Below are 18,138 nucleotides of genomic sequence, written 5' to 3'. Positions count from 1 at the left end.
TATCCTGGCTGAAGAGAGGTGAAACCCCGAAACCGCTCCTAGGATGCTTGTTTCCGGTCCAGGGAAGACCTGGCTTGGCAGCTCGGGCTGGACTGTTCCCATGAGGCACAGGGTCAAGACTGATTTGCATATGGCCAGGTCTAAACTGGGGTGGCATGGTGAGCAAAAGAATGATGGATTTAACCCAGATCTCTTGACTGGGGTGAATGTTTCGATTTCTTCTGCATTCCGTCCATCAATTGTGTGTTTTGTTTTCTCGCCCTAAGTGCGCTAGGTATGCCCAGACGTTGGTCCTGGGCTCACTGTGCAACTGGAATCTAGCTATCCTGGCTGAAGAGGGGTGAAACGCCGAAACTGGTCCTAGGATGCTTGTTTCCGGTCCCGGGAGGACCTGGCTTGGCAGTTCGGGCTGGACTGTTCCCATGAGGCACAGGGTCAAGACTGATTTACATATGGCCAGGTCTAAACTGGGGTGGCATGGGGAGCAAAAGAAGCATGGATTGAACCCAGATCTCTTGACTGGGGTAGAATGTTTTGATTTGTTCTGCAATCCGTTCATCAATTGTGTGTCTTTTGCTTTCTCGCCCTAAGTGCGCCAGGTGTGCACAGACGTGGGTCCTGGGCTCACTGTGCCACTGGCATCAAGCTATCCTGGCTGAAGAGGGGTGAAACCCCTAAACCAGGCCTAGGATGCTTGTTTCTGGTCCAGGGAGGACCTGGCTTGGCAGTTTGGGCTGGACTGTTCCCATGAGGCACAGGGTCAAGACTGATTTGCATATGGGCAGGTCTAAACTGGGTTGGCATGGTGAGCAAAAGAATGATGGATTTAGTCCAGATCTCTTGACTGGGGGTGAAGGTTTTCATTTGTTCTGCATTCCGTCCACCAATTGTGTGTCTTTTGCTTTCTCGCCCTAAGTGCGCCAGGTATGCCCAGACGTGGGTCCTGGGCTCACTGTGCCACTGGAATCAAGCTATCCTGGCTGAAGAGAGGTGAAACCCCGAAAACGCTCCTAGGATGCTTGTTTCTGGTCCAGGGAGAACCTGGCTTGGCAGTTCGGGCAGGACTTTTACCATGAGGTACAGGGTCAAGACTGATTTGCATATGGCCAGGTCTAAACTGGGGTGTCCTGGTGAGCAAAAGAATGATGGATTTATCCCGGATCTCTTACCTGGGGGTGAATGTTTTGATTTGTTCTGCATTCCGCCCATCAATTGTGTGTCTTTTGCATTCTCAACCTAAGTGCGCCCCGTATGCCCAGATGTGGGTCCTGGGCTCACTGTGCCACTGGAATCAAGCTATCCTGGCTGAAGAGGGGTGACACCCCGAAACCAGTCCTAGGATGCTTGTTTCCGGTCCAGGGAGGACCTGGCTTGGCAGTTTGGGCTGGACTGATCCCATGAGGCACAGGGTCAAGACTGATTTGCATATGGCCAGGTCTAAACTGAGTTGGCATGGTGGGCAAAAGAACGATGGATTTAACCCAGATCTCTTGACGGGGGGTGAAGGTTTTGATTTGTTCTGCATTCCGTCCACCAATTGTGTGTCTTTTGCTATCTCGCCCTAAGTGCGCCAGGTATGCCCAGACGTGGGTCCTGGGCTCACTGTGCCAGTGGAATCAAGCTATCCTGGCTGAAGAGAGGTGAAACCCCGAAACCGCTCCTAGGATGCTTGTTTCTGGTCTAGGGAAGACCTGGCTTGGCAGTTCGGGCGGGACTTTTCTCATGAGGCACAGGGTCAAGACTGATTTGCATATGGCCAGGTCTAAACTGGGGTGTCATGGTGAGAAAAAGAATGATGGATTTAACCCAGATCTCTTGAATGGGGGTGAATGTTTTGATTTGTTCTGCATTCCGTCCATCAATTGTGTGTCTTTTGCTTTCTCGCCCTAAGTGCACCAGGTATGCCCAGACGTGGGTCCTGGGCTCACTGTGCCACTAGAATCAAACTATCCTGGCTGAAGAGGGGTGAAACCCCTAAACCAGTCCTAGGATGCTTGTTTCTGGTCCAGGGAGGACCTGGCTTGGCAGTTTGGGCTGGACTGTTCCCATGAGGCACAGGGTCAAGACTGATTTGCATATGGCCAGGTCTAAACTGGGTTGGCATGGTGAGCAAAAGAATGATGGATTTAACCCAGATCTCTTGACTGGGGGTGAAGGTTTTCATTTGTTCTGCATTCCGTCCACCAATTGTGTGTCTTTTGCTTTCTCGCCCTAAGTGTGCCAGGTATGCCCAGACGTGGGTCCTGGGCTCACTGTGCCACTGGAATCAAACTATCCTGGCTGAAGAGAGGTGAAACCCCGAAACCGCTCCTAGGATGCTTGTTTCCGGTCCAGGGAAGACCTGGCTTGGCAGTTCGGGCTGGACTGTTCCCATGAGGCACAGGGTCAAGACTGATTTGCATATGGCCAGGTCTAAACTGGGGTGGCATGGTGAGCAAAAGAATGATGGATTTAACCCAGATCTCTTGACTGGGGTGAATGTTTTGATTTGTTCTGCATTCCGTCCATCAATTGTGTGTTTTGTTTTCTCGCCCTAAGTGCGCTAGGTATGCCCAGACGTTGGTCCTGGGCTCACTGTGCAACTGGAATCAAGCTATCCTGGCTGAAGAGGGGTGAAACGCCGAAACTGGTCCTAGGATGCTTGTTTCCGGTCCCGGGAGGACCTGGCTTGGCAGTTCGGGCTGGACTGTTCCCATGAGGCACAGGGTCAAGACTGATTTACATATGGCCAGGTCTAAACTGGGGTGGCATGGGGAGCAAAAGAAGCATGGATTGAACCCAGATCTCTTGACTGGGGTAGAATGTTTTGATTTGTTCTGCATTCCGTTCATCAATTGTGTGTCTTTTGCTTTCTCGCCCTAAGTGCGCCAGGTATGCACAGACGTGGGTCCTGGGCTCACCGTGCCACTAGAATCAGACTATCCTGGCTGAAGAGGGGTGAAACCCTGAAATTGGTCCTAGGATGCTTGTTTCCGGTACAGGGAGGACCTGGCTTGGCAGTTTGGGCTGGACTGTTCCCATGAGGCACAGGGTCAAGACTGATTTGCATATGGGCAGGTCTAAACTGGGTTGGCATGGTGAGCAAAAGAATGATGGATTTAGTCCAGATCTCTTGACTAGGGGTGAAGGTTTTCATTTGTTCTGCATTCCGTCCACCAATTGTGTGTCTTTTGCTTTCTCGCCCTAAGTGCGCCAGGTATGCCCAGACGTGGGTCCTGGGCTCACTGTGCCACTGGAATCAAGCTATCCTGGCTGAAGAGAGGTGAAACCCCGAAAACGCTCCTAGGATGCTTGTTTCTGGTCCAGGGAGAACCTGGCTTGGCAGTTCGGGCAGGACTTTTACCATGAGGTACAGGGTCAAGACTGATTTGCATATGGCCAGGTCTAAACTGGGGTGTCATGGTGAGCAAAAGAATGATGGATTTAACCCGGATCTCTTACCTGGGGGTGAATGTTTTGATTTGTTCTGCATTCCGCCCATCAATTGTGTGTCTTTTGCATTCTCAACCTAAGTGCGCCCCGTATGCCCAGATGTGGGTCCTAGGCTCACTGTGCCACTGGAATCAAGCTATCCTGGCTGAAGAGGGGTGAAATCCCGAAATTGGTCCTAGGATGCTTGTTTCCGGTCCAGGGAGGACCTGGCTCTGCAGTTCGGGCTGGACTGTTCCCATGAGGCAAAGGGTCAAGACTGATTTGCATATGGCCAGCTCTAAACTGGGGTGGCATGGTGAGCAAAAGAATGATGGATTTAACCCAGATCTCTTGACTGGGGTGAATGTTTAGATTTGTTCTGCATTAGGTCCATCAATTGTGTGTCTTTTGCTTTCTTGCCCTAAGTGCACCAGGTATGCCCAGACGTGGGTCCTGGGCTCACTGTGCCACTGGAATCAAGCTATCCTGGCTGAAGAGGGGTGAAACCCCGAAACCGGTCCTAGGATGCTTGTTTCCGGTCCAGGAAGGACCTGGCTTGGCAGTTCGGGCTGGACTGTTCCCATGAGGCACAGGGTCAAGACTGATTTGCATATGGCCAGGTCTAAACTGGGTTGGCATGGTGAGCAAAAGAATGATGGATTTAACCCAGAACTCTTGACTGGGGGTGAATGTTTTGATTTGTTCTGCATTCCGTCCATCAATTGTGTGTCTTTTGCTTTCTCGCCCTAAGTGCGCCAGGTATGCCCAGACGTGGGTCCTGGGCTCACTGTGCCACTGGAATCAATCTATCCTGGCTGAAGAGAGGTGAAACCCCGAAACCGCTCCTAGGATGCTTATTTCTGGTCCAGGGAGGACCTGGCTTGGCAGTTCGGGCAGGACTTTTACCATGAGGCACAGGGTCAAGACTGATTTGCATATGGACAGGTCTAAGCTGGGGTGTCATGGTGAGCAACAGAATGATGAATTTAACCCGGATCTCTTACCTGGGGTGAATGTTTTGATTTGTTATGCATTCCGCCCATCAATTGTGTGTCTTTTGCTTTCTCAACCTAAGTGCGCCCCGTATGCCCAGACGTGGGTCCTGGGCTCACTGTGCCTCTGGAATCAAGCTATCCTGGCTGAAGAGGGGTGAAATCCCGAAATTGGTCCTAGGATGCTTGTTTCTGGTCCAGGGAGGACCTGGCTTGGCAGTTCGGGCTGGACTGTTCCCATGAGGCACAGGGTCAAGACTGATTTGCATATGGCCAGGTCTAAACTGGGGTGGCATGGTGAGCAAAAGAATGATGGATTTAACCCAGATCTCTTGACTGGGGTGAATGTTTCGATTTCTTCTGCATTCCGTCCATCAATTGTGTGTTTTGTTTTCTCGCGCTAGGTATGCCCAGACGTTGGTCCTGGGCTCACTGTGCCACTGGAATCAAGCTATCCTGGCTGAAGAGGGGTGACATCCCGAAATTGGTCCTAGGATGCTTGTTTCCGGTCCAGGGAGGACCTGGCTTGGCAGTTCGGGCTGGACTGTTCCCATGAGGCACAGGGTCAAGACTGATTTGCATATGGCCAGGTCTAAACTGGGGTGGCATGGTGAGCAAAAGAATGATGGATTTAACCCAGATCTCTTGACTGGGGTGAATGTTTCGATTTGTTCTGCATTCCATACATAAATTGTGTGTCTTTTGCTTTCTCGCCCTAAGTGCACCAGGTATGCCCAGACGTGGGTCCTGGGCTCACTGTGCCACTGGAATCAAGCTATCCTGGCTGAAGAGGGGTGAAACCCCGAAACCGGTCCTAGGATGCTTGTTTCCGGTCCAGGGAGGACCTGGCTTGGCAGTTCGGGCTGGACTGTTCCCATGAGGCACAGGGTCAAGACTGATTTACATATGGACAGGTCTAAACTGGGGTGGCATGGTGAGCAAAAGAATGATGAATTTAACCCGGATCTCTTGACTGGGGGTGAGTGTTTTGATTTGTTCTGCATTCCGAACATCAATTGTGTGTCTTTTGCTTTCTCAACCTAAGTGCGCCAGGTATGCCCAGAAGTGGGTCTTGGGCTCACTGTGCCACAGGAATCAAGCTATCCTGGCTGAAGAGGGGTGAAACCCCGAAATTGGTCCTAGGATGCTTGTTTCCGGTACAGGGTTGACCTGGCTTGGCAGTTCGGGTGGGACTTTTCCCATGAGGCACAGGGTCAAAACTGATTTGCATATGGCCAGGTCTAAACTGGGGTGGCATGGCGAGAAAAAGAATGATGGATTTAACCCAGACCTCTTGACTGGGGGTGAATGTTTTGATTTGTTCTGAATTCCGTCCATCAATTGTGTGTCTTTTGCTTTCTCGCCCTAAGTGTGCCAGGTATGCACAGACGTGGGTCCTGGGCTCACTGTGCCACTAGAATCAAACTATCCTGGCTGAAGAGGGGTGAAACCCCTAAACCAGTCCTAGGATGCTTGTCTCTGGTCCAGGGAGGACCTGGCTTGGCAGTTTGGGCTGGGCTGTTCCCATGAGGCACAGGGTCAAGACTGATTTGCATGTGGCCAGGTCTAAACTGGGTTGGCATGGTGAGCAAAAGAATGATGGATTTATCCCAGAACTCTTGACTGGGGGTGAAGGTTTTCATTTGTTCTGCATTCCGTCCACCAATTGTGTGTCTTTTGCTTTCTCGCCCTAGGTGCGCCAGGTATGCCCAGACGTGGGTCCTGGGCTCACTGTGCCACTGGAATCAATCTATCCTGGCTGAAGAGAGGTGAAACCCCGAAACCGCTCCTAGGATGCTTATTTCTGGTCCAGGGAGGACCTGGCTTGGCAGTTCGGGCAGGACTTTTACCATGAGGCACAGGGTCAAGACTGATTTGCATATGGACAGGTCTAAGCTGGGGTGTCATGGTGAGCAACAGAATGATGAATTTAACCCGGATCTCTTACCTGGGGTGAATGTTTTGATTTGTTATGCATTCCGCCCATCAATTGTGTGTCTTTTGCTTTCTCAACCTAAGTGCGCCCCGTATGCCCAGACGTGGGTCCTGGGCTCACTGTGCCTCTGGAATCAAGCTATCCTGGCTGAAGAGGGGTGAAATCCCGAAATTGGTCCTAGGATGCTTGTTTCGGGTCCAGGGAGGACCTGGCTTGGCAATTCCGGCTGGACTGTTCCCATGAGGCACAGGGTCAAGACTGATTTGCATATGGCCAGGTCTAAACTGGGGTGGCATGGTGAGCAAAAGAATGATGGATTTAACCCAGATCTCTTGACTGGGGTGAATGTTTCGATTTCTTCTGCATTCCGTCCATCAATTGTGTGTTTTGTTTTCTCGCGCTAGGTATGCCCAGACGTTGGTCCTGGGCTCACTGTGCCACTGGAATCAAGCTATCCTGGCTGAATAGGGGTGACATCCCGAAATTGGTCCTAGGATGCTTGTTTCCGGTCCAGGGAGGACCTGGCTTGGCAGTTCGGGCTGGACCGTTCCCATGAGGCACAGGGTCAAGACTGATTTGCATATGGCCAGGTCTAAACTGGGGTGGCATGGTGAGCAAAAGAATGATGGATTTAACCCAGATCTCTTGACTGGGGTGAATGTTTCGATTTGTTCTGCATTCCATACATAAATTGTGTGTCTTTTGCTTTCTCGCCCTAAGTGCACCAGGTATGCCCAGACGTGGGTCCTGGGCTCACTGTGCCACTGGAATCAAGCTATCCTGGCTGAAGAGGGGTGAAACCCCGAAACCGGTCCTAGGATGCTTGTTTCCAGTCCAGGGAGGACCTGGCTTGGCAGTTCGGGCTGGACTGTTCCCATGAGGCACAGGGTCAAGACTGATTTACATATGGACAGGTCTAAACTGGGGTGGCATGGTGAGCAAAAGAATGATGAATTTAACCCGGATCTCTTGACTGGGGGTGAGTGTTTTGATTTGTTCTGCATTCCGAACATCAATTGTGTGTCTTTTGCTTTCTCAACCTAAGTGCGCCAGGTATGCCCAGAAGTGGGTCCTGGGCTCACTGTGCCACAGGAATCAAGCTATCCTGGCTGAAGAGGGGTGAAACCCCGAAATAGGTCCTAGGATGCTTGTTTCCGGTACAGGGTTGACCTGGCTTGGCAGTTCGGGTGGGACTTTTCCCATAAGGCACAGGGTCAAAACTGATTTGCATATTGCCAGGTCTAAACTGGGGTGGCATGGCGAGCAAAAGAATGATGGATTTAACCCAGACCTCTTGACTGGGGGTGAATGTTTTGATTTGTTCTGAATTCCGTCCATCAATTGTGTGTCTTTTGCTTTCTCGCCATAAGTGCGCCAGGTATGCACAGACGTGGGTCCTGGGCTCACTGTGCCACTAGAATCAAACTATCCTGGCTGAAGAGGGGTGAAACCCCTAAACCAGTCCTAGGATGCTTGTCTCTGGTCCAGGGAGGACCTGGCTTGGCAGTTTGGGCTGGACTGTTCCGATGAGGCACAGGGTCAAGACTGATTTGCATATGGCCAGGTCTAAACTGGGTTGGCATGGTGAGCAAAAGAATGATGGATTTATCCCAGAACTCTTGACTGGGGGTGAAGGTTTTCATTTGTTCTGCATTCCGTCCACCAATTGTGTGTCTTTTGCTTCCTCGCCCTAAGTGCGCCAGGTATGCCCAGACGTGGGTCCTGGGCTCACTGTGCCACTGGAATCAATCTATCCTGGCTGAAGAGAGGTGAAACCCCGAAACCGCTCCTAGGATGCTTATTTCTGGTCCAGGGAGGACCTGGCTTGGCAGTTCGGGCAGGACTTTTACCATGAGGCACAGGGTCAAGACTGATTTGCATATGGACAGGTCTAAGCTGGGGTGTCATGGTGAGCAACAGAATGATGAATTTAACCCGGATCTCTTACCTGGGGTGAATGTTTTGATTTGTTATGCATTCCGCCCATCAATTGTGTGTCTTTTGCTTTCTCAACCTAAGTGCGCCCCGTATGCCCAGACGTGGGTCCTGGGCTCACTGTGCCTCTGGAATCAAGCTATCCTGGCTGAAGAGGGGTGAAATCCCGAAATTGGTCCTAGGATGCTTGTTTCGGGTCCAGGGAGGACCTGGCTTGGCAGTTCGGGCTGGACTGTTCCCATGAGGCACAGGGTCAAGACTGATTTACATATGGACAGGTCTAAACTGGGGTGGCATGGTGAGCAAAAGAATGATGAATTTATCTCGGATCTCTTGACTGGGGGTGAGTGTTTTGATTTGTTCTGCATTCCGTCCATCAATTGTGTGTCTTTTGCTTTCTCAACCTAAGTGCGCCAGGTATGCCCAGAAGTGGGTCCTGGGCTCACCGTGGCACAGGAATCAAGCTATCCTGGCTGAAGAGGGGTGAAACCCCGAAATTGGTCCTAGGATGCTTGTTTCCGGTACAGGGAGGACCTGGCTTGGCAGTTCGGGTGGGACTTTTCCCATTGACAATGTTTTCCCTCTGAGGCGGAAGCCGGAGGTTTGCTCTGTGTATTTTGGATGATTTAAAACGATTGATTACTATATTCGTTTTTAACCTCTGTAAATATTTTAACCAGGTTCTGTTTTATATAAGGGGCGAGACTAATTCGCCGAGGCTCCGGTTCATTTTCTTCCCTCAGCGACGCTGTTCACGCGCTGGGGAGCTATTAGCTTGACTTTGGGCGCCATCTTGTGTTGGGAAGGCTGCCCGGTTTGCTCGGCGCCCCTCCCACCCTCCTCCTGCCCGCCCCGCTATGTATATTAACAACAGAGCCGCCCGTCCGCGCCTGGCCCGGGCCCAGGGCCACCCCCCTTGGTCTGTCCCATCCTACCCCTCGTATCTGTTACTCAGCCGCTCAGCTACAGTCTTTTTGCCCCCCGACCAGTCATTTATGTTGCATATTCCACCCTAATGCCCTGCCCACAGAGCTTGCAGCATACTGCCCTGGCTGTCACGCCATTTTACCGTCCATTCGTAAATCTTTTCAGATTGGTAAGCACCATCCGACGAAATCTTACACCATTGCGCTCACAAACGTCCGCTCGCTTGGCAAACACAGCCAGGACATCCATGAACTGATACAGGACTATAAAATAGATATCCTGTTCATGACGAAAACTTGGATGGGCCAAGCATCTGATCCGGATCTTGTCATAGCCGTTCCTGCTGGGTTTGCCACTTATAGACTGGACAGGCAAACCAAGAAAAAAGGTGGCGGCATTGCTATCATTGCCCGTGACACCTACATTGTAAGGCACACGCTAATTCCCCAGACTTCTTGCGAAGCCTTAGAATTCGCAATAAAACTGACCCCTTCCTATACCTTCAAAGGGATCCTCCTTTATCGACCACCGGGACCCAGGTGTGACTTCCTGGGGGCTCACAGATCCTTCCTGGAAACATCCGCACTGGAGAACTCCTTCACCATTCTAGGTGATTTTAATTTCCATTTTGATGTGCCCAACAATCCTGACACAGCCACGTTTTTAGCTGACATGTCCACTTTTGGTCTATCCCCTTTGGTTCATTCCCCTACGCATGAAGGAGGGCACACACTAGACGGCATTTTTTCTAATGCCTCGGGCCTCAAACTTACAGAAATACTCCCTCTAATTTGGTCGGATCACCATCTCATCCTGGCTTCACTTCCAGTGGGCGACCCCCTGGTCGACAAGCCCCACCCTAATTCCTGTCTTCCCTACCTGGCATGGGATGACTTAGATGTACGCAGGCTGGAAACCTTGCTTAATGATACCCTCCCTACGTTATCTCCGGACCCCAATAACGCTACGTCCCAATTTTACAACTGGGTGAGCTCAGCAGCAAAAGATCTGGTCCCACTTAAACAACGGTCACGCAATAGATCTACCCCCTCGGCCCCGTGGTACTCAGAGGAACTGCGTACCCAAAAACAACAGTGCCGAAATAGAGAGAGACACTGGCGGAAGGACTACACACCCGAAGCCAAACTCTTATATAAAGAGTCAGTAGCAAAATACAAACATCTTATCTTGGACGCAAAAAAAAAGTATTATTGCAATAAAATTGAAACAGCACAAAACTCCAATAAATGTCTATATGAGACCACCAAACAATTGGCGGGTTTCTCTGTGGATCTCACACCTCCCCCGTCCCAAACCCTTTGCGACGCTTTATCTAAGTTCTTCTTCAGCAAAGTGGATGACATTTACAGGGTCTTCGCCAATAACGTCACTCTCTTCCACAGCCCATCTATTCAACCTGAAGGGCCTATTCTCTCGCAGTTCAGCGAGGTCACGTGTCCGCAGGTGCTAAAAACGATATCCACCATCAAATCGGGATCGGCCCTCGACCCTTGTCCCTTGAAGGTCTTGAGACCTATCATGGATGCAGTCTTACCCTCCATAACCAATATCTGCAACTCCATGTTTAGCACCGGCATCTATCCCGAGACACTAAAGAAAACCCTAATAAAACCGTTGCTCAAAAAATCTACCCTTAATAAAGATGAACCCAAAAGCTACCGCCCCATCGCCAGTCTCCCACTATTAGCAAAAATTGTGGAAAAAATGATGAATGCCCAACTCTCCTCCTTCATCGAGTATAACAAATGCCTAGATGAATCACAGTTTGGCTTCCGTCGCTTCCACGGAACCGAGACGGCCTTGGTCAAAGCAGCGGACGACATCAGATTTATCCGGGATGCGGGAGGTACCGCCGTCCTGATATTACTAGACCTGTTGGCGGCCTTTGACACGGTCGACCATACCACCTTGGTCGACCGTGTCGAGAGCATAGGCATCCAAGGTAACGCCAAAAATCTTCTTGCCTCCTTCCTGGCCAACAGGACCCAGGTCGTCACTGTGGGACCTTTTGAATCCTCCCCCCTGTTACTACCGTGTGGAGTTCCCCAAGGCTCATCCCTTAGTCCGACACTATTAAACATTTATGTGTCGGACCTTGCCAATGTCATCAGGGCACATGGGATGAGCCTTACTTCATACGCTGATGACACTCAACTGGTCCTAGCCGTCAAAAATGACGGCCTTCAGAAAGCCAACATGTTCAACCAGGGCATGTCGGCCATCGGGAACTGGATGTCACACAATTGTCTGAAGCTAAACTCCGACAAATCGGAGGTTGTAATCTTCGGCAATCTCTCTCCGGAGTGGTCCCCCCGTTGGTGGCCGTCATCTATGGGCCAGCCCCCAGTCCCGGTTGATAAAGTGAGGAACCTGGGAGTTATGTTTGACAACCGTCTGAACTTCCTACCACACGCCAATCAGATATCCTCTTCAGCCTTTCATAAACTTAGGCTCATCAAAAAAATTCTGCCCTTCTTACCTGAAAACATGGCGAAAACGCTGGTAAGCTCCCTGGTGCTCTCCACCCTAGACTATTGTAACGCTTTGTTTCTAGGGGCCCAGGAGAGAGTGTTAACAAAAATGCAGTCCATACAGAACGCGGCCGCCAGGCTCCTAGGGCGAATCCCCAAATTCCATCCGGTTTTACCCACCATGAAACAACTTCATTGGCTTCCGGTGAGGAAGAGGATCATGTTCAAAACCTTGTGCCTGGTATACAAGGCTTTACACAACGCTGTCCCAGCGTTCTTCACTCAGAACCTTACCCCCTACTGTCCATCCAGAGCACTGCGCTCTTCCAGCTCCCTGGACCTGGTGATCCCCCGAACTAAATCTGTCAACTGGGGTGACAGAAGATTTCTTGTGGCTGCTCCAAAATTGTGGAACACACTGCCTCACTTCATCAAGACCAGCACGTCCCTCTGGTCCTTCCGAAAAAACCTCAAAACCTGGCTTTTTAATCATTGATCTCCCAGTTCCCTTCTGGCTAAACATTGCAGTTACTTAGCGCCGAGATGCCCACGGGCCTTCGTTTCGCGCTTTACAAATGTCAAAATAAATAAATAAATAAATGAGGCACAGGGTCAAGACTGATTTGCATATGGCCAGGTCTAAACTGGGGTGTCATGGTGAGCAAAAGAATGATGGATTTAACCCGGATCTCTTGACTGGGGGTGAATATTTTGATTTGTTCTGCATTCCGCCCATCAATTGTGTGTCTTTTGCTTTCTCGCCCTAAGTGCGCCAGGTATGCCCAGACGTTGGTCCTGGGCTCACTGTGCCACTGGAATCAAGCTATCCTGGCTGAAGAGGGGTGAAATCCCGAAATTGGTCCTAGGATGCTTGTTTCCAGACCAGGGAGGACCTGGCTTGGCAGTTCGGGCTGGACTGTTCCCATGAGGCACAGGGTCAAGACTGATTTGCATATGGCCAGGTATAAACTGGGGTGGCATGGTGAGCAAAAGAATGATGGATTTAACCCAGATCTCTTGACAGGGTGAATGTTTCGATTTGTTCTGCATTCCGTCCATCAATTGTGTGTTTTGTTGTCTCACCCTAAGTGCGCCAGGTATGCCCAGACGTGGGTCCTGGGCTCACTGTGCTACTGGAAGCAAGCTATCCTGGCTGAAGAGGGGTGAAACCCCGAAACAGGTCCTAGTATGCTTGTTTCCGGTCCCGGGAGGGCCTGGCTTGGCAGTTCGGGCTGGACTGTTCCCATGAGGCACAGGGTCAAGACTGATTTACATATGGCCAGGTCTAAACTGGGGTGGCATGGTGAGCAAAAGAAGCATGGATTGAACCCAGATCGCTTGACTGGGGGAGAATGTTTTGATTTGTTCTGCATTCCGTTCATCAATTGTGTGTCTTTTGCTTTCTCGACCTAAGTGCGCCAGGTATGCCCAGACGTGGGTCCTGGGCTCACTGTGCCACTGGAATCAAGCAATCCTGGCTGAAGAGGGGTGAAATCCCGAAACCGGTCCTAGGATGCTTGTTTCCGGTCCAGGGAGGACCTGGCTTGCCATTTCGGGCTGGACTTTTCCCATCAGGCACAGGGTCAAGACTGATTTGCATATGGCCAGGTCTAAACTGGGGTGGCCTGGTGAGAAAAAGAATGATGGATTTAACCCAATCTCTTGACTGGGGGGTGAATGTTTTGATTTGTTCTGCATTAGGTCCATCAATTGTGTGTCTTTTGCTTTCTCGCCCTAAGTGCGCCAGGTATGCCCAGACGTGGGTCCTGGGCTCACTGAGCCACTGGAATCAAGCTATCCTGGCTGAAGAGGGGTGAAGCCCCGAAACTTGTCCTAGGATGGTTGTTTCCGGTCCAGGAAGGACTTGGCTTGGCAGTTCGGGCTGGACTGTTCCCATGAGGCACAGTGTCAAGACTGATTTGCATATGGCCAGGTCTAAACTGGGGTGGCATGGTGAGAAAAATAATGATGGATTTAACCCAGATCTCTTGACTGGGGGTGAATGTTTTGATTTGTTCTGCATTCCGTCCATCAATTGTGTGTCTTTTGCTTTCTCGCCCTAAGTGCACCAGGTATGCGCAGACGTGGGTCCAGAGTTCACTGTGCCACTGAAATCAAGATATCCTGGCTGAAGGGGGTGAAACCCCGACACCGGTTCTAGGATGCTTGTTTCCGGTCCAGGAAGGACCTGGCTTGGCAGTTCGGGCTGGACTGTTCCCATGAGGCACAGGGTCAAGACTGATTTGCATATGGCCAGATCTAAACTTGGGTAGCATGGTGAGCAAAAGAATGATGGATTTAACCCAGATCTCTTGACTGGGGTGAATGTTTCGATTTGTTCTGCATTCCGTCCATCAATTGTGTGTTTTGTTTTTTTGCCCTAAGTGCGCCAGGTATGCCCAGACGTGGGTCCTGGGCTCACTGTGCAACTGGAATCAAGCTATCCTGGCTGAAGAGGGGTGAAACCCCGAAACCGGTTCTAGAATGCTTGTTTCCGGTCCAGGAAGGACCTGGCTTGGCAGTTTGGGCTGGACTGTTCCCATGAGGCACAGGGTCAAGACTGATTTGCATACGGCCAGGTCTAAACTGGGGTGGCATGGTGAGAAAAAGAATGATGGATTTAACCCAGATCTCTTGACTGGGGGTGAATGTTTTGATTTGTTCTACATTCCGTCCATCAATTGTGTGTCTTTTGCTTTCTCGCCCTAAGTGCACCAGGTATGCCCAGACGTGAGTCCTGGGCTCACTGTGCCACTGAGATCAAGCTATCCTGGCTGAGGAGGGGTGAAACCCCGACACCGGTCCTAGGATGCTTGTTTCCGTTCCAGGGAGGACCTGGCTTGGCAGTTCGGGCTGGACTGTTCCCATGAGGCACAGGGTCAAGACTGATTTGCATATGGCCGGGTCTAAACTGTGGTGGCATGGTGAGCAAAAGAATGATGGATTTAACCCAGACCTCTTGACTGGGGGTAAATGTTTTGATTTGTTCAGCATTCCGTCCATCAATTGTGTGTCTTTTGCTTTCTCGCCCTAAGTGCGCCAGGTATGCACAGACGTGGGTCCTGGGCTCACTGTGCCACTAGAATTAAACTATCCTGGCTGAAGAGGGGTGAAACCCCTAAACCAGTCCTAGGATGCTTGTTTCTGGTCCAGGGAGGACCTGGCTTGGCAGTTTGGGCTGGACTGTTCCCATGAGGCACAGGGTCAAGACTGATTTGCATATGGCCAGGTCTAAACTGGGTTGGCATGGTGAGCAAAAGAATGATGGATTTAACCCAGATCTCTTGACTGGGGGTGAAGGTTTTCATTTGTTCTGCATTCCGTCCACCAATTGTGTGTCTTTTGCTTTCTCGCCCTAAGTGTGCCAGGTATGCCCAGACGTGGGTCCTGGGCTCACTGTGCCACTGGAATCAAGCTATCCTGGCTGAAGAGAGGTGAAACCCCGAAACCGCTCCTAGGATGCTTGTTTGCGGTCCAGGGAAGACCTGGCTTGGCAGTTCGGGCTGGACTGTTCCCATGAGGCACAGGGTCAAGACTGATTTGCATATGGCCAGGTCTAAACTGGAGTGGCATGGTGAGCAAAAGAATGATGGATTTAACCCAGATCTCTTGACTGGGGTGAATGTTTCGATTTGTTCTGCATTCCGTCCATCAATTGTGTGTTTTGTTTTCTCGGCCTAAGTGCGCTAGGTATGCCCAGACGTTGGTCCTGGGCTCACTGTGCAACTGGAATCAAGCTATCCTGGCTGAAGAGGGGTGAAACCCCGAAATTGGTCCTAGGATGCTTCTTTCCGGTCCAGGGAGGACCTGGCTTGGCAGTTCGGGCGGGACTTTTCCCATGAGGCACAGGGTCAAGACTGATTTGCATATGGCCAGCTCTAAACTGGGATGTCATGGTGAGCAAAAGAATGATGGATTTAACCCGGATCTCTTGACTGGGGGTGAATGTTTTGATTTGTTCTGCATTCCGCCCATTAATTGTGTGTCTTTTGCTTTCTCGCCCTAAGTGCGCACGGTATGCCCAGACGTTGGTCCTGGGCTCACTGTGCAACTGGAATCAAGCTATCCTGGCTGAAGAGGGGTGAAATCCCGAAATTGGTCCTAGGATGCTTGTTTCCAGACCAGGGAGGACCTGGCTTGGCAGTTCGGGCTGGACTGTTCCCATGAGGCACAGGGTCAAGCCTGATTTGCATATGGCAAGGTATAAACTGGGGTGGCATGGTGAGCAAAAGAATGATGGATTTAACCCAGATCTTGATTGGGGTGAATGTTTTGATTTGTTCTGCATTCCGTCCATCAATTGTGTGTCTTTTGTTTTCTCGCCCTAAATGCGCCAGGTATGCCCAGACGTGGGTCCTGGGCTCACTGTGCCACTAGAATCAAACTATCCTGGCTGAAGAGGGGTGAAACCCCTAAACCAGGCCTAGGATGCTTGTTTCTGGTCCAGGGAGGACCTGGCTTGGCAGATTGGGCTGGACTGTTCCCATGAGGCACAGGGTCAAGACTGATTTGCATATGGGCAGGTCTAAACTGGGTTGGCATGGTGAGCAAAAGAATGATGGATTTAATCCAGATCTCTTGACTGGGGGTGAAGGTTTTCATTTGTTCTGCATTCCGTCCACCAATTGTGTGTCTTTTGCTTTTTCGCCCTAAGTGCGCCAGGTATGCCCAGACGTGGGTCCTGGGCTCACTGTGCCACTGGAATCAAGCTATCCTGGCTGAAGAGAGGTGAAACCCCGAAACCGGTCCTAGGATGCTTGTTTCTGGTCCAGGGAGGACCTGGCTTGGCAGTTCGGGCGGGACTTTTCCCATGAGGCACAGGGTTTAAGACTGATGTGCATATGGCCAGGTCTAAACTGGGGTGTCATGGTGAGCAAAAGAATGATGGATTTAACCCGGATCTCTTACCTGGGGGTGAATGTTTTGATTTGTTCTGCATTCCGCCCATCAATTGTGTGTCTTTTGCACTCTCAACCTAAGTGCGCCCCGTATGCCCAGATGTGGGGCCTGGGCTAACTGTGCTACTGGAATCAAGCTATCCTGGCTGAAGAGGGGTGAAATCCCGAAATTGGTCCTAGGATGCTTGTTTCCGGTCCAGGGAGGACCTGGCTCTGCAGTTCGGGCTGGACTGTTCCCATGAGGCACAGGGTCAAGACTGATTTGCATATGGCCAGCTCTAAACTGGGGTGGCATGGTGAGCAAAAGAATGATGGATTTAACCCAGATCTCTTGACTGGGGTGAATGTTTCGATTTGTTCTGCATTCCGTCCATCAATTGTGTGTTTTGCTTTCTCGCCCTAAGTGCGCTAGGTATGCCCAGACGTGGGTCCTGGGCTCACTGTGCAACTGGAATCAAGCTATCCTGGCTGAAGAGGGGTGAAACCCCGAAACCGGTCCTAGGATGCTTGTTTCCGGTCCAGGGAGGACCTGGCTTGGCAGTTTGGGCTGGACTGTTCCCATGAGGCACAGGGTCAAGACTGATTTGCATATGGCCAGGTCTAAACTGGGGTGGCATGGTGAGCAAACGAATGATGGATTTAACCCGGATCTCTTACCTGGGGGGTGAATGTTTTGATTTGTTCTGCATTCCGCCCATCAATTGTGTGTCTTTTGCATTCTCAACCTAAGTGCGCCAGGTATGCCCAGACGTTGGTCCTGGGCTCACTGTGCCACTGGAATCAAGCTATCCTGGCTGAAGAGGGGTGAAATCCCGAAATTGGTTCTAGGATGCTTGTTTCCGGTCCAGGGAGGACCTGGCTTGGCAGTTCGGGCTGGACTGTTCCCAAGAGGCACAGGGTCAAGACTGATTTGCATATGGCCAGGTCTAAACTGGGGTGGCATGGTGAGCAAAAGAATGATGGATTTAACCCAGATCTCTTGACTGGGGTGAATGTTTCGATTTGTTCTGCATTCCATACATAAATTGTGTGTCTTTTGCTTTCTCGCCCTAAGTGCGCCAGGTATGCCCAGACGTGGGTCCTGGGCTCACTGTGCCACAGGAATCAAGCTATCCTGGCTGAAGAGGGGTGAAATCCCGAAATCGGTCCTAGGATGCTTGTTTCCGGTCCAGGGAGGACCTGGCTTGGCAGTTAGGGCTGGACTGTTCCCATGAGGCACAGGGTCAAGACTGATTTGCATATGGCCAGGTCTAAACTGGGGTGGCATGGTGAGCAAACGAATGATGGATTTAACCCAGATCTCTTGACTGGGGGGGTGTATGTTTTGATCTGTTCTGCATTAGGTCCATCAATTGTGTGTCTTTTGCTTTCTTGCCCTAAGTGCGCCAGGTATGCCCAGACGTGGGTCCTGGGCTCACTGTGCCACTGGAATCAAGCTATCCTGGCTGAAGAGGGGTGAAAACCCGACACCGGTCCTAGGATGCTTGTTTCCGTTCCAGGGAGGACCTGGCTTGGCAGTTCGGGCTGGACTGTTCCCATGAGGCACA

The 18,138-nt window shown here is 51.0% G+C and overlaps 1 protein-coding gene across 1 annotated transcript in view; it reads right to left on the bottom strand.

Moving 5' to 3' along the window:
• The window catches only part of PARM1 (prostate androgen-regulated mucin-like protein 1), a 409,351-nt gene that overhangs the window by 129,714 nt on the left and 261,499 nt on the right, over positions 1-18,138 (bottom strand). The gene's annotated exons all lie outside the window — the stretch shown is intronic.

The sequence above is a fragment of the Triturus cristatus genome, chromosome 2_1 (assembly GCF_964204655.1).
Source record: "Triturus cristatus chromosome 2_1, aTriCri1.1, whole genome shotgun sequence".
Classification (NCBI taxonomy): domain Eukaryota; kingdom Metazoa; phylum Chordata; class Amphibia; order Caudata; family Salamandridae; genus Triturus; species Triturus cristatus.
The sequence above is the reverse complement of the archived record's forward strand: the minus strand, read 5'-3'. Positions and strand labels throughout refer to the sequence as shown.